The sequence below is a fragment of the Numida meleagris genome, chromosome Z, assembly GCF_002078875.1.
Source record: "Numida meleagris isolate 19003 breed g44 Domestic line chromosome Z, NumMel1.0, whole genome shotgun sequence".
In the NCBI taxonomy this organism is placed as follows: Eukaryota; Metazoa; Chordata; class Aves; order Galliformes; family Numididae; genus Numida; species Numida meleagris.
In genome coordinates this window covers 39,802,103-39,814,121 of record NC_034438.1, presented here as the reverse complement: position 1 = coordinate 39,814,121, position 12,019 = coordinate 39,802,103, and the positions used below count along the sequence as shown (strand labels likewise).

Below are 12,019 nucleotides of genomic sequence, written 5' to 3'. Positions count from 1 at the left end.
AGAGAACATGGAGACAGTCTAAAGGTTTAGACCTCTGTATTTATCATACTCAGTGTTCAAAGTCTCACGGTAACTAAAACATATATTCCAGGATAAAGACCATGACTAGCCAGTACCCCTGGAACAACAGAAATTCACACTTTAAAGACTAACAGTCACTACAGAAATATCTTTTGGTCAAATTAGTGTAACCATAAGAAAGGAAACTAAAGGTTTTCATGAGTTTTACCATTTTCAACTAGTATTTCCAATAGCAAGCACTTTGATTGCATGAACACAACATATTTATTTGAGTATAGTAAAAATAAACCCTGCTGAACTGAAAGATTGCATTGTGTTTATAGAAGGAAGGGAAAGAGGAAACTGAGCATGCTAATTATTAGTCAAGTTTTTTTAATGTACAGCTGAAGGCAATTCAGATATCTAATGATGAGAATAGTGTAAAAACTAGTTGTAAAGATGGTAGGTCATTTATCCAGCTATACTGGCTATCTTTCCTGAAGCTATTTTTCTGCCCATAACCTATGGATGCACATTGATGCAGTGCAATGAGAAGGAATAATTAAAATCATATATGCCTAATAACTGAGTGGGCAATGAACATGCTTTCTCAGTAAATCACCAGTTTGGTGGAACTGCAAATATGAAGCAGTGACTTGCAGAGATATAATAGTGAGATATGATAACTGGAACTGAACTGAAGTAGTGCAGTCACATCCTTGCAGCCCAGCCTGTGGCTACACAACTGTTTCACAAGACACGTCTTTGAATATGATACAGGTTCTCCTTGCATACCTATTCAAGGATTGCAGAATACCATATAAGAATGACTTTTAGCCTTAAAGATTTTAAAAAACAGTAATTCTTTTTTCTGCTTTTCTCTGCACTTAATTTGTCTGTATTAAAATCACTGAAATGTGGAGAATTTCTACCAAATATACTGACTGTTGCATCTGAACTCATCTGCATTCATTAACACACAAATTGCAGGGCAGTGCATCTGATTCTTCCTTGAACACTCAGACTACAGTATCATTAGGTTATGTTTTCTTCTTTATTAACTATATTCATGTAATTAAGTTAATGATTTTTATTTATTTATTTAATGAGATGCTAGCTCCAACATTCCCTGTTGAGGTGCTCACTTGACTAGTAAATCCCAAGTTCTGTAGTCTTTACAAGGTCAGGAACCATGCTGCTGTCTAATGCCTGTGCAGTTATCTAAGAAAGCTCCATGGAAGTTGTAGCATGTTTTAAAGGTGCATAGGTGCCTAAAAATTTGACAGAAATAAAGCATACATACACAACGAAAAACAAACAGTGTTAGAAAAGGAAACTAGAGATGGCATTAATCAAGATGATCAAGATGTTTACATATAAGCTAGCTTTCTAGGTTTTCCTTGTATAGAGAAGCAACTCTAGACTGTCATTTTCCTCATCCTACAGCAAATTTTTGTAACAACTTAAATGAGTCATGTTCTAGAATTTTTCATTTCACTCCATGGACCATGAGAGGTTTCTAAGGCATATACATACACAGTGGATGCCAGCTATGTAAACTGTTGCTCACTTTCAGTGCCCACAGAATCTCTTGATGCTAAAGAAAGTCTAAAAATAATCCCTCCATGCTTAAAGACCTTTTTTAACTCTTTATGTACTTAGTAAACATTTACACTACTATCCAGTTTCCAAAGTCAGATTCCTTACTGTTTATCAGATATTACCAATTGATGATCTTAACAAGTACAGTGACACTCAAGGTTTTAAAAAAATTGTAGCAGCATATAAACACATCCTTGACATTAAATTTTGCAAAAAGCACTCTTTCACAGAAGGCCATTGACATTCATATGTAAAGGGGAATACTGTGTTATTAAAATATAAAAAATAAAAAATTCCTCAACAGATAAAAGCCACAAATTGGAAAAGAAGCCTATGAAAGTACATCATGTTTTGTCTGTTTTGAAAGGCAGCCAAACAAAACCATTAAATGGGGATTTTGTTGCACAAAATCTGTGGAATTTAACCACAAAGGCACTACACCAAGATTGTTATGCCAAACAAAATATGTCAGAATCAGTTATGCTCAATAAAATCTCTAAATCAAATGAATGTTCAACATCGTTAGAGCAGTTAGTATTTTTCATACTTAAAGTCTGAAAGATTATAGAATAAACACTAATGGCAGATATTAATAAACTGTTTTTAATTAATATTGAGTGTAATCTAGTTAATTGTTTTCTTTAACCTTTAGAACATTGGGACGTGCAAGTTCCCTATGTGCAGACTTCCAAGAAGCTAACTATTCACAGATATCAAGCAGATTTAACAACCTTGTATTAAATGCATCAACAACACCAGTTTTTCCTCATGCTTAGAACACATGTAAATGTGTCTTAGCTTGTTTAGATGTGAGGAAGTCACTTTGTGTCACTCTGTATGTCAAGAAATAAAAGGAAAAAAAATGTCCAAATTCAAGATGAGAAAAAGAAAGACCAGGTAATTTTTCATTGAGATAAGGTGTGTGTAGTTTTTAGTGTGCTTTTTAGTATATTTGCAGCAGTAAGGTGTATGCATGTGCTGAAGAGTTGCTGTAGATAGGTCAGAATCTCCTTCACTTTTGATTAAACTTTAGGACAGTTTGAGGCAGGAAAGTAGCAATTATGAGCAGTATGACTGAATAGTTTTTATGAATATATATTATACAAAGTCTGAGGAGAAACCAGAAAGCCTTAACTTTGAGAATGACGAAAAGCAACCTTCGTGTGTCATGACCTATAAGCAGAAATATGTTTTCAAAAGATAAACATTTGCTATTTCTCCACTACAAACATATGTGACTGAGAATGTAAGTAAACACTTTTACAGGTATGTAGAGGGCTGAATCTGACCAGAAGCCAACAGCCCACACAGTTGTTTGCTTGGTCTCCCCTTCCCGCTTGCGGGGAGAGACAGCAGCAAGTACAAAAGAAAGAAATTCATAGGTTGAAAGAAAGACATAATCCTTCAATAGTGAAAGACAGAAAGAGTTAGGGGGAAAAAAAAAAAAAAGTGATACAAAAACAAAAGTCAGCATTCCCCACAGTCAGTCTGGTATTCAGCCACTCTGTGAGCCACCCTGGAGAAATAAACAAGAAAATCTCCTTTTCTACTCCAGCTTTATTGTGAGAGTGATGTCACATGGTATGGAACATCCCTTTGGCCACTTCTTGTTGGCTTTCCTGGCTGTGTCCTTTCCATTTTCTTGCCAGTCTACTCACTGAGGTCAAGAGTGAAAGAGATAAAGCCTTGATACTGCACAAGGACTGCTCAGTGGCAGCCAAAACGTAGATGTGTTATGAATGATTTTAGTCACAAATCTGAAGCACAATACTGTACCAGCAGCTATGAAGAATGTTTCCTCCATGCAGCGAGACTCAGAATAAACACTGGAACAGAGAAACGGCACAATTTATAATGCATTCAAAAAACTTCTCTCTTTGCAATATATAGGACATTATCACTCTGGTCCAAAGATTTCTGCCAATTACCTAGACAATGATGAATAAAAGCATAGATTATATTATATGCTGTATCAGTCTTTCCTTAGTCTCTTTCAGAAACACATTAAGATAGTTACATTATACTCATTTTGACAGATTCTTATTCACCTGCTTGTAAAATTCCTATCCCTGGCAGCCAGACAGCTGACATTCCTGCCTACGCAAGGTGTTACGATGGCCAACAGATTGGTTGCAAGTAACTGGTAACAGAGAGCCTACACTTAACATCATCTTTTTCAGAAAACGATTTGCTCTTCTAGATACCATAATCGAGGCCACCATGTCAAATCAGGTTCTTGACTGTCTTTGCATGATTTTTTGTACCATCACAGGTCAGAAGAAACTGATGATAGGTTTCTCACTGAATTTCATTTAGCATTTCATGTCCCCCTACCTCTGCAAAGAAAACCCTAAAATACATGCTGTCTTTTTATGTACTGACTTAACTATTTAGGAATCACATATGATTGCCTTTTTCACTTTGTGAAATGTATAATTCAAGACTAACTGCTTCTTAAATCATTAAATCATTTAAATCAGGTCTTTCAAACTTTTTCTCATAGAATTATTCTTATGGAACCAAGCAAGGTTTCTGAAGCAGAATTTGGAATTCTGGGATTTACTAGGAGCCTAGTGTTTGTATGAGCAGTAAAAAGACCTATTAGTGATACTTCAAATTCTTGAAAGAGATAGTGGCCAAAACACACTAACTTTCACAGGCATCAATTAAATAAAGATTATAACTCCTTTTTATAGATGATGCTGCCAACAAGCAGAGAGGCAAAGCTGATTTACACAAGCTAAATGTATCATTATGGCTGTGAATTCTTTACCATACTGAGCTAGAGTACAATGAAGAAATGCTGGCATAACTTTCTCATAAATCAGCAGATGAATAAATATGGTAGGCAGCTGGAGGAATATCTTACATGTTTTTCTCAAGAAAGGGGATGGAAATATGTATAGAGAATAAAGCATAGTGTTGGTAATAAAATTCCCCCAAAATGTTTAGGGTACTGATATTTTTTGCCTTAATCTAGGAATGAAAAACAGTAACTTTTTAAACAAAAATCTGAAGAAAATGAATTACAAAATCTATAAATCAGTATCTGCTTTAGACTATTCTTGTGAGATGCTAGTTTGGTTTAATGAATAGAAAATAGCATAGCTGAGGTTAAAGACTTATTTTGCAGTTACCATTTTGAGAACATACTTTTTTCAGAAAGAACAAAAGTTAACGTTTCCCCTACGACTGCCTAATGCACATTCTGACAATATATTTCTCCTTGTCTCTACTCACATTCTACTAATGATTAAAAATTTTGGGGAGGTGATTTCCTTCTATTTGCTGCTTCTCAAAAATCAGGGCATGAAATGCAGTATTGGCAATAAACGAACATTTCTTGAAGTACTTTAATGCATTTAGAGTCTCTCGTGGAGTCCTAGGCAACTAGAATATTCAAACAAACATATAGATATCCTGTTATCTCTTTTTTGCATGTGGAGGGAAACAATCCAAATGACTTCCACATTTTCCTGCAAACTTCTGTTGCAGTGAATTAGGTGGCATTGTGATCTGACTCATCATCTTCTCATAACTTCTCCATCATTTGACCCCATGTTATAAACTCCAGATGACTGGTGTACCTCTTCTGATTTCTGAGTGGAGACAGTTATGGGTAGATGAACCCTGTAAGGAATCAACTGATATTACAGTGTTTTAAAATCTAGTTGTTCAATTGTTCCAATGCAATGACTTATCTGCTGACACTTTCAAGTTTGTAAATTATGTCAATTCTTTTACAGTAAATGAAAACATGCAATTTTGTCTTAATATACATACAATATGCTATAGACTAATTATAGTAGAATATAGATTAATTAAATAGATTTTTATGGACTAATAGATTATAGACTAATTGTAATAATCAACCAGTAAATATTTCTAATATGATATTCATAAAAACAGGATATTTCATACAAATACTTGGTTGCATCTGAGAAATTTGTATGAAGTTTTGCACTGAATTAAGTGAAATACAAAGGTCCTTTCACTTCATTACATCAGAATTAAGATGTAGTACTAGGCATCGGAAAAGTTAATGAATTTGAACAGCAAGATTAGGGCAACTATGAATACAAGAACATGCATAATCATATTGTTCTTCTTTGGTCTCATTAGCAGCATATACCATACAAAAATTAATAATCATCTGTGGATACTGCAATAATTGGTAGTTAGAGGCAAAATGCAATCATGTTTTTCTTGTCAATATTCCTAAAAATGTTTCTATTTCAGTGTATATCTGTTAAGCTGAAAGTTATGTCCTCAGCTTCCTCTTAGTATATGGCTGCTTACAGCTTCCAAGAGGCAGCAGGTGGGATGTGAGATTAGTAAATTTGCTAATTAAAATAAGAGTTATTGCTTTCATAGGAAATGAGTTTTTCCCTAAGAAATATTTTTTAACTCTTGTGCTTCTGAAAGTTCACTGTGGTTTTACACATGGTGTGCATTATTTTACTTTATATGAGACCAGGCAAAAGCGGCAGTAAGAACCTCTCAGCAGCAATATAACTTTGAAAATGCAAACCCACTACATGTTTTGTAAGGTTTGTTGTACTGAAAGCATCAGGCATTTCTAACACTAAATGAAAAAAAAACAAACAACAGCACTCTAAATGCTGAATGTACATGAAGGCATCAGACAGTCTTTTCTGCATTGCTACGGCCTGTGCCCTTCTCTGCACTGCCAGTCCCAGGTGATAGAGCTTAGGCACACATTTCCCAAAGGTAGAATATGACATGTCTGGACTAAGAAAACATTAACCCGACTGGTGAAACGGTGAATTTTGGAGGGGAGAGTGTGACGGAAAGTATAAATATAGCCATATTTATGTCAATAGGTTGCTAACTAAAGCAGAATGATGGATGTGACTTAGCAGTATGTATAGTCTTACTACTATTTCATATATTGGAGTAAACTACTGATATATAAAGGAGTGCTGGAATAGGAAGAGTTAATGTAGTTACAAAAAAGCAATGAAAATGATTGGCTACTGATCTTGAAAGCAAGGAGATATCTATGAACCAAGAACTCTTGATTTATGAAAACCCTAGCTGCCCAGTGAATGCTTGTCAGGATTTTGTGGACTAGGACCCTCGGGGTACCAGCCTTTAAAGTTTGTACAGGAAGGTGTAAAGTGCCTGTCTGTGAGTATGCAATGGCATAACATGTCTTCAGGTGGTACACCCACTGGTGTTTCCTGTCTACAGCCATTGACGTTATCCCTGTTTTCTCTCTGAGGCACTTCCATCACCAATCCATGCTCAGAATCAGAAGGATTACAGACTTTCAGGCCACAGAGAAAATTAGCCTCACATCTGTACAGACATTAGGGTTGTGCCTGCGTACACAAGCATCTTTCACCTCCATCTTCCCACATAGCCTGAGTTGTTTCTTAATGCACATAGCTATGAGATGTCAGCAATCTGCCAAAAAGCTGAAGACTTGGCCAGGGTAACTTTGGTTAGTTAATTGGTCAGCATGTGTTTCCAATATGTACGGTATTGGCTTAATTAGGTTTAATTAACAAATGTTTATGTCTGGTGTAGGGGACAATGCCTATCTACTGAAGGGTTATTTACTGGCACCATATGGCATTCTGGTGAATGATTGCCAGAATAACTGTAATAAAACATTTAGAAGAAGTTGTTCAGTTCTGAAACAATCTTATTGAATATTAAAAAATCTAAAAATGTTATTCAGATGTAGACATAGCCAGGGAGGTGCCTTTTGGTGCATTTCTTCGGAAATGAGCCTGGTGTCCCTCTTGGCATCTTGTGATCTATAGAGATGGGATGTAGGAAGAAACTGTCTTAAAACAGTATTAAAATAAAATAATAATAAAAAAAAATGCATCCAAAACAAGATAAGTGCCAGTAAGTGTACCTAATATTTTTTAATGGCTAAAAATTCTTCTCTATATCTTTAAAAAAAGTTTTAGATGCCTTAAACTTTACACTGATAACCAAACAAGTAAGAAATCTATTCAAATGACACTGAAGTTCAGCATTAACTCTAATTAACTCTTAAAGTATGTCACAATTAGAAACCTATGCTTCTTGTGGACTCTATAAAGGCACACATACTAATTTAAGTTAAAAAGACTTGAATCTAGAATGTTTCAAAAAAAAAAAAAAAAAAAAAAAAAGGGCATATTCCACATAATAGGAGATGCTGGTCCACGCAAACGCATATTTTGTAATATGAAACTTTTTAATGGGATTGGCCAGTAAAGCAGCAAATTCAGAACAGTTTGCCATTGAAATTAATCTTCTGATCCAGCATCAGTGCTGGCTACGTTTCTGTCTGGACTTTAGCAAAGAGCTTGATGACAGTTTAACTGCCTCAGATTAAAAATCCTGTTTATTTTATGGATTTATCTTGAATTTTGCTGGAAACAATGAGGGTGTTAGTCTTCATCAAAGCTCTCTTTATTACATCTTTGAATTCTTGCTGTCGGGCCTGTATTTGCAAAACAGCAATGGAAAAAGAGTCACACCATTTCTGGGGCCCCGGTGGCATAAAGTGGCATGCAAACTGAATTCATAGGCTTCTGAGGTGGTTGCTTTATAAATGGAAATTTCCAGGAGTCATTCTTAATTCTGCCTTAGTCTTCCCATTGTCAGTCACATCTCTGACAGCGCCTCATGACACAACCTTCCCTACACAAAGAGATACATCTCCTATCCACAGGCAACTCCCACAGCAGCTCTCTCCCTGGATCACAAAAGCACGTGGTTAGTCTCTGTGGCTCTCAGGAACAGGCATATTTTTGCATGCAGCCCACAAGAGCAGGGTCCTTGGCCACCCATGCATTATACAGCTAAAATGACTTGCTCCTCTTCACAAAATTCTACAAGTTTTATCTTGGCCATAGATTAGGCAAGGGGCCAGCAACTCTTCACCTTAAATGCTAGAACCTCAGTAGGTCCTGTTTCTCCGAGTCTATTCTGGTAGTTCTTTCTGCACCTCAGCAGAAGGTATCCACGAGCCAGCAGTGTGCCCTTCTGGGCATGAAGGCCCGTGAACTGTATCCTGGGCTGCAATAGGAAGAGTGTTGTGAGCAGGGCGAAAGAGGTGATCCTCCCCATCTACTCTGCTCTGGGGAGTTCATATCCACAGTACGGGGTCCAGCGCTGGACTGTCCAGTATGAGAAAGACATGGAGCCCCTGGAGAGATTGCAGCAAAGAGCTATGAAGATGGTTAGGGACCTGGAGAATTTTCCTATGAGGAAAGGCTGAGATACCTGGGCCTGCTTAGCTTCTGAGAAGACAGGAAAGATCTTATAGATTTATACTAATACCTTAAGGGAAGGTGTTAAGAAGCTGGGACTGGACTCTTCTCAGTGATCCCCAGGAGCAGAATAAGAGGAATACAGGAAGTTCCATCTGAATATCATTAAAATATTCCTTACTGTGAGGTTGACAAAACACTGGCACAGGCTGTCCAGAGAGGCTGCTTGGATGCAGTCCTGTGCAGCCTGCTCCGAAGGTCCCTGCTTGAGCAGGCAGTTAGACCAGATGAGCTCCAATGCTCTCTTTCATCTTCAGACATTTTGTATATGTATACCTCTGTGCTTATTTGTAAGAGTTTTAGAGTAAATTTTACCACTTCCTTCAAATCAAAAAGAATCACGTTCACACAGTGGTTTGAAATACTGTAGTTAAAACATTTTACAACAAGAAATGCTCAAGGCTTATTTCATGCTGCTAGTGCTTGAAGAATACTATTATTAGCTCTAATTTGAATATAATTTAACATGATGGTGTTAAATGAGACTGTATCTTTAGATTTTATTATTGATTCACTCCCTGCACTTACATTTTTTGCCTGCTTGTCCTCTTGAGCTATTCTTTCAGAGCTGCTCTATGAAATTGCTTCATAAATACAGAATTTTGTGGTTCACCTTGTCTACAAGTAAAAGAAGAATCTTTAAGAAACTCTTTAATAGAGAAGTCTTTACCCTTCTTTGAGTCACTGCTGTTTTACACACAAAGAGATACACGCATCATAAACACTTGTTGGATGTTAAGAAAGCAGAAATTTTAAGAGGTAGGTTTTGGTTGTGGGGTGAAGAACTATCATTACTGCTGCTTTATCAGTTTAGCAGTCAGATTCTCTTCCCATCTGTACACATACAATCACTCATTTTTTCCTCTCAGGCAAATATTACTATTCCTGTTTTTTAAATACTGAAAGGCCAGAATGAGGTCTCCCCAGGGCCTTCTCTTCTCCAGGCTGAACAAGTCCTACTCCCTTAGCCTTTCTTCATAGGAGAGCTGCTCCAGCCCTCCAACGATCATCTCCGTGGCCCTCCTCAGACCTGTTTTAACAGCTCCATGTTTTTCCTGTACTGGGGGCCCCAGACTTGGACACTGCACTCCAGGTGGGGCCTCATGAGGGCAGAATAAAGACGGGCAATCACCCTCCTCACTCTGCTGGCCAACTCTTCTTTTGATGCAGCCCAGGATACTGCTGGCCTTCCGAGCATGAAGTGTATGCTGCTGGCTTATGTCCAGATTATAGTTCACCAGAACCCAGAAGTCCTTCTCCACAGGGCTGCTCTCAAATTCTCCCAGTCTGTACATGTATCTGGGATTGTCCCAACTCAGGAGCAGCACTTGGCATCACTGAACCTCATTAGGTTCACACAGACCCACTTATCAAACTTGTCTAGATCCCTCTGGATGGAATCTCTTCCTTTCTGTTGTATCAACTGCACCTCTCATCTTAGGTGTCATCCACAAACTTGCTGAGGGTGCACTTATCCCCCCTGTCTGGTTCATTGATAAGGAGGCTGGGGAACACCAGTCCAAAGGCTGGTCTCCTCTGAGGGATCACACTGACCTATTTGTATCGTTTCTCTACTTTACAGATAATTCCACTGAATCTAGAGCAGCTACTTGAAAAGAATAACTTCATTCAACATGAGGTAACAAAAATGACTCAGTATGCCTAATTATATTCTAACAAACTGTAAAGTTATTTCCAAGAGTTAAACATTGTCAAAAACTGGAATGGTATTTACAAGAGACAGATAAGATACATCAATTTTAAGGGAATGTGTGGATCAGAGGCATAGCCATAGGGCACATATTCCAACAGTTTAAAGACTGCTGGTACAAGTGTGGACAAAAGCAGTCACAGGATCAGAAATTCTATGTGATTATTTCTGTAAAAATATTTTATCACTATATCACTTATAAAGAGATGCCATAAAACACCTAAGTCACAGAAATTCAGCTAAGGCTAGCTAAAAAATGATGATATTTCTGTTTCTCGTTCTGCAAAAATACTATAAATATTTACTCCAAGGGAGTGAAGCTCACAAAACTAATTTTTATAATGCTGGAAATATGTTTTCAAGAGTGAAAGGGAGGAACTATTTTCTACTAATTGAAATGCTATTATTCATACACAGTATGTAGGACATTGTTGATTTTAAAACTATCACAGTCTGTCAATGCTTTAGGAGCTAATGGAGCATGTAAAATTTAAATATCCAGAGACAGAGCAGCACTAAAAAAGAAATCCTGCATCACCATGCTTGATTTTAGTTTATTACTTACTTGTTTTGATAAGTAGATCTGAGAGTTGACTGATACGACAGTCATAGAAAAAAATAACTAATAGACATATTAAGTAAATTAAAAGATTTTTTTGGGAGAAGAATATTTTTGTCACTGCTGCTGTAGTATGGCATCCAAGCCACTGTTACTACAGAAATACTTGAAGAACTTGAAGTACCCAGAAAATGTGGACATTAGCTAGATTTCTTTGTCCAAGTTTTTTTTCTGGAATCTTTTAAAAAATATGCTCTCAAAATAACAGTTTACTAGTAATATGGTAGACAGGAGCAGGTCGGCAGCTCTGTTATAGCTGTTTGTTTACTTGATCGAATGCTGTTTGAACTAGAAAAGTAGTTCTGTGAGATACATTCTTACTTGTAGAAGGGTAAGAAGCATCTGACAAATATTGATGAGATTATGAAACAGTATTTAGCTAGTACATACAGGAGTTCTTTGGAGGCTGAACTGTAAACAGGGTTGTTGTTTTTTTTAAAATCCACTCAAAGGAAAGCTAGGTCAAATGATATACATACAAGAAAATCATAATAGAAAGGAACATTATAGAAACATTATCATGGAAATTCTGTTTGCCAAAAAAGTCAAGAAACTCCAAGACAAACCTGTCATTACTATGTTCTCTGTCTCCGCTTCTGAAGTTTGTTGAGAATTTCATTATTTATAACTTTCTAACATACACACTGGACTTCATAACTCATACACTGATGATTAACAGTGGAAAAAATGCACTCCTTTCTGTTCTAACTTGCTGACCAGTGTGTCAGAGAGGTCCTTTTTACCTGAGCAAAAATGGAAAAAGGCAGAACCATTGTGACACAAGAATGG

The 12,019-nt window shown here is 36.9% G+C and overlaps 1 long non-coding RNA gene across 1 annotated transcript; it reads right to left on the bottom strand.

Moving 5' to 3' along the window:
• Positions 3,148-11,995, bottom strand: LOC110390293. Its single transcript, XR_002433670.1, has 3 exons — positions 11,797-11,995; positions 9,429-9,518; positions 3,148-3,428 (listed from the first exon to the last, which is right to left on the bottom strand). It is a non-coding gene; the product is annotated as an uncharacterized LOC110390293 (long non-coding RNA).